Here is a 5,202-nt window from a genome sequence, read left to right as displayed (position 1 = left end):
ATTGGGATTAAATGACATCTATAGATCAATTTGGGGAGAATTCACATCTTAACAACAATGAATCATAACATTCATTAATATAGCATATCCCTCTATTTATTAAGTTCTTTAAAAATTTTCCTCCTAATGCTTAGTAGTTTTCACAGAATGAAGATCTTTTAATCTTTTGTTACATTTCTCCCCAGGTGTTTGATGCATTTTGATGATCTTATAAATCATATTTCTTTTAAATTTCATTTTCCAAGTGACGTTTACTGGTATACAAGCATATGATTTATTTGGGTTATGTAGCACAGAGTCTGATTCCATGTTTTCATGTTTGACTTCTGACTTCTTCCAAATCCCACCTCCCTTTTCCCTTTTGCTCCATATCAGGACAGATTGGTAAGAAAGCCCAAGTGAATGTCCTTTTATGGCACCTGTGGGAAAGTCAAAGCTGGCAAACCACCAGCTGTCACTTGGGACTATTTCTCCAGTCCCACCCCCTTGCTACTATATAGGCCCAACCCACAGAGGCCTGCTGAGACCTGCTTGTACCCTCATTCCCATTTCAGGAATCCCTTGTGTGAATAACAAGTTTTCTTCCAAATTATTTAGTTATGTAGAGTGCCATTGGCATCAACATCCTACCTATTGACTGGGAAAGGTAACATTCTGCCTTCTTGGGATAAATATAAAGCAAGGTATGTTGGTCTTATACCCAGCAACTTTCCTAAATTTACTTACTATGTCTAATGGTTTGAGAATTAATTTGAGCTTTCTATGTAAAAAATCATATCATTTGTGAATAACGACAATTTTACTAATTCTTTTTCAATGTTTTTACTTTTTTATTGCTTTATTGAACTAGCTCGGTCCTCCAATTTTTGAATAGGATTGTTGGCTGTAGACATCTTATGTTCTTGCCATTCTCAGGAGGAGAAAATGGTAAATATTTTACCGTGTTATATGGATCATTAACATTTTTGTAGATAACCGTTATCAGATTAAGAAAATTTCTGGCTATCTCTAGTGTGTGGAATATTTTTCTTTTAGATAATAAATGGGTATTGAATATTATCATTTTTTTGTATTTATTGAAATAATCACATGGCTTGTCTACTTTGTTTACTTACTGGTTAATCTACATTGGTTAATTTTCAAATTAACCTTAGTTTTGATGTATTACTATTTTTTTTAAACTTTTAAGTTCTGGGATACATGTGCAGGATGTGCAGATTTGTTACATAGGTAAATGTGTGCCATGGTGGTTTACGACACCTATGAACCCATCAACTAGGTATTAAGCCTGACATGCATTAGCTATTTTTCCTGATGCTCTCCCCACCCGTGCTGTCCCCTGACAGGCCCCAGTGTGTGTTATTCCACTCCGTGTGTCCATGTGTTCTCATTGTTCAGCTCCCACTTATAAGTGAAGACATGCAGTGTTTGGTTTTCTGCTCCTGCATTAGTTTGCTGAGGATAATGGTTTCCTGCTTCATCCATGTCCCTGCAAAGGACATGATCTCATTCCTTTTTATGGCTGCATAGTATTCCTTGGCATATATGTACCATATTTTCTTTACTCAGTCTGTCATTGATGGGCATTTGGGTTGATTCCATCTCTTTGCTATTGTAAATAGCATTGCATTGAACATATGCATGTGTGTACCTTTATAACAGAATAATTTATATTTCTTTGGGTATACATGCAGTAATAAGATTGCTGTGTCAAATGGTATTTCTGGCTCTAAATCTTTGAGGAATTGACACACTGCCTTCCATAATGGTTGAACTAATTAACATTCTGGCCAACAGTCTAAAAGTGTTCCCATTTCTCTGCAACCTTGCCAGCATCTGTTGTTCCTTGACTTTTTAATAATTGCCATTCTGAATGGCATGAGATGGTATTTCACTGTGGTTTTGATTTACATTACTCTAATGATCAATGATGTTGAGCAAATTTTTTTTTCATGTTTGTTGGCAGAATTTATGTCTTCTTTTGAGAAGTGTTTGTTTATGTCCTTTGCCCACTTTTTTTGGCATATGAAAATTTATTACTACAGTGTTTTCACCATTAAAATGTATGATCTTGGTCTCTCCTTCTTGCCTTTGTATAGGGCCAGAAGAGACACATTGGCTACTTTGACAACCTTAAAGCGGACTCCAGGAATATCACCAACAGTATGACCTTTGCAACCAAATCCAGCATCCAAAACTTCATCATTTTCCTCAATAAAGTTCAAGCAACCGTCGTTGGGTACAAAGGCTGTGATTTTCTTGCCATTCTTGATCAGCTGGACCCTGATACACTTCCTAATGACAGAATTTGGCTGTTTGGCTTCAACTCCTACTTTTCCAGGATGATTCCTTTTGCATGAGAAGCACCTCCAAAAGCGTAGGCCTTCAGGGCTGTGCCCAAATGGGTTTTCTTGTGCTGTTTATCATGCCACTTCTGGTCTCGTCGGTGACTACGGAGCTTCCTAGCAGTACGAAGTCCACGACACTTGCCCATCCTGTTGGCGCCACCGGCCTGAGAGAAAAAGCCTTTGCCCACTTTTTAATGGGGTTGTTTTATTCTTCTGAATTTGCTGAAGTTCCTTGTAGATTCTTGATATTAGAATTTTGTCAGATGAGTAGATTGCAAAATTTTCTCCCATTCTGTAGGTTGTCTGTTGACTCTGATGATATATATTTTTTTCTCTGCAGAAGCTCTTTAGTTTAATTGGATCCCATTTGTTAATTGTTGCTTTCATCGTATAGCTTTCAGATATTTCATCATAAAATCTTTGCCCATGCCTATTTCCTGAATGGTATTGCGTAGATTTTCTTTTAGGGTTTTTATAGTTTTGTGTTTTACATTTAAGTCTTTAAACCACCCTGAGTTAATTTTTGTATAAGGTATAAGTAAGGGGTCCAGTTTCTGTTTTATGGATATGGCTATCCAGTTTTTCCAGCACCATTTATTAGATAGGGAATCTTTTCCCCATTGCTTGTTTTTGTCAGGCTTGTCAAAGATCAGATGGTTGTAGATGTGTGGTGTTATTTCTGAGTTATCTATTCTGTTCCATTGGTCTATATGCCTGTTTTTGTACAAGTACCATGCTGTTTTGGTTACTGTATCCTAGTTTGAAGTTGGGTAGCATGATGCCTCTAGCTTTGTTCTTTTGCTTAGGATTGTCCTGGCTATATGAGCTATTTTTTGGTTCCACATGAATTTTAAAATAGTTGCTTTTTGTAATTCTGTGAAGGATGTCAATGGTAGTTTAATGGAATAGCATTGAGTCTATAAATGGCTTTGGGCAGTATGGCCATTTTCATGATATTGATTCTTCCTATCTGTGAACATGAAATATTTTTCCATCTGCTTGTGTTTTCTCTGATTTCCTTGAGCAGTGGTTGGTAGTTCATCTTGAAGAGGTATTTCACTTCCCTTGTTAGCTGTATTCCTAGGTATTTTATTCACTTTGTGGCAATTGTGAATAGGAGTTTATTCATGTTTTGGCTCTCTGCTTGTCTGTTGTTAGTCCTTAGTAATGCTTGTGTTTTCTGCACATTAATTTTGTATCCTGAGACTCTGCTGAAGTTACTGAGGAGCTTAAGAAGGTTTTGGCCTGGGTCAATGGGGTTTTCTAGATATAGGATCATATTATTCGCAAACAAAGAATATTTGACTTCCTCTCTTTCCTATTTGAATACCTTTTATTTCTTTGCCTTGCTTGATTGCCCTGGCCCGAACTTCTAATACTATGTTGAATAAGAGCAGTGAGAGAGGGCATCCTTGTCTTGTACCAGTTTTCAAGGGGACTGCTTCCAGCTTTTGCCCATTCAGTGTGATATTGGTTGTGGGTTTGTCATAAATGGTTCTTATTGTTTTGAAGTATATTCCTTTAATACCTAGTTTATTGAGAGTTTTTAACGTGAAGGGATGTTGAATTTTATTGAAGAGTCTTTTTTCTCTGAGTCTATTGAGATAATCGTGTGGTTTTTGTCTTTAGTTCTGTTTATGTGATGAATTACGTTTATTGGTTTGCATATTTTGAATTAGGCTTGCAACCCTGAGGGTGAAGCTGATTTGATCACGGTGAATAAGCTTTTTGGTGTGCTGCTGGATTCAGTTTGCCAGTATTTTATGGAGGATTTTTGCATCAAAGTTCATCAGGAATATTGGCCTGAAGTTTTCTTTTTTTGTTGTTGTATCTCTGCCAGGTTTTGGTATCAGAAACTAGGATGTGTGTCCTTGTATATGATGCTGGCTGGTTCATTTTGCAGACTTGTTAATGCAGTTGCTTCATAGTGTTGTTGGTTTATGTACTTCAGTGTGTTTTTGTAGTGGTTCTTAATGGTTTTTCCTTTCCATGCATAGTGCTTCCTTCACGAGCTCTTGCAAGGCAGGCCTGGTGGTGACAACATACCTCAGCACTTGCTTGTCTGAAGAGGATTTTATTTCTCCTTCACTTATGAACCTTACTGTGGCCAGATATGACATTCTGGGTTGAAAATTATTTTCTTTAAGAATGTTAAATATTGGCCCCCCATCTTTTCTGGCCTGCAGAGTTTCTGCTGAGAGTTTTGCTGTTAGTCTGAGGGACTTCCTTTTGTAGGTGACCTGGCCTTTCTCTCTGACTTCCCTTAACATTTTTCTTTCATTTCAACCTTGGAGAATCTGATGATTATGTGTGTTGGGGTTGATCTTCTCATGGAGTATCTTATTGGGGTTCTCTGGATTTCCTGCATTTGATTGGCCTGTCTTGCTAGGTTGGGGAAGTTCTCCTGGATGATATCCTGAAGTACGTTTTCCAACTTGGTTCCATTCTCCCCATCTTTCAGGTACTTCAATCAGTCATAGGTTCAGTCTTTTTACATAATCCCATAGTTCTCAGAGGTTTTGTTTGTTCCTCTTCAGTCTTTTTTTTTTTTTTTTTTCCTAATCTTGTCTGCCTGCCTTATTTCAGCAGAAGAGTCTTCAAGCTCTGATAGTGTTTATTCCACTGGTCGATTTGGCTGTTGATACTTGTGTTTGCATCATGAAGTTCTCATGCTGTGTTTTTCAGTTCCGTCTGATTATTTATGTTTCTTTCTCGACTGGTTATTCTAGTTAACAGTTCCTGTAATCTTTTATCATGGTTCATAACTTCTTTACATCGGGTTAGAACATAATCCTTCAGCTCAGCAAAGTTCGTTGTTACCCACTTTCTGAAGACTACTCCTGTCAGTTATCAT

General features: G+C 37.4%; 1 pseudogene; it reads right to left on the bottom strand.

The window, feature by feature from the left end:
• Positions 1-2,027: 2,027 nt before the first annotated feature.
• On the bottom strand, positions 2,028-2,519 carry LOC105492183 (small ribosomal subunit protein uS12-like; annotated as a pseudogene).
• Positions 2,520-5,202: the final 2,683 nt, after the last annotated feature.

The sequence above is a fragment of the Macaca nemestrina genome, chromosome 10 (genome assembly GCF_043159975.1).
Source record: "Macaca nemestrina isolate mMacNem1 chromosome 10, mMacNem.hap1, whole genome shotgun sequence".
NCBI classification, from domain to species: Eukaryota; Metazoa; Chordata; class Mammalia; order Primates; family Cercopithecidae; genus Macaca; species Macaca nemestrina.
This window is presented reverse-complemented; position numbering and strand designations above follow the sequence as displayed.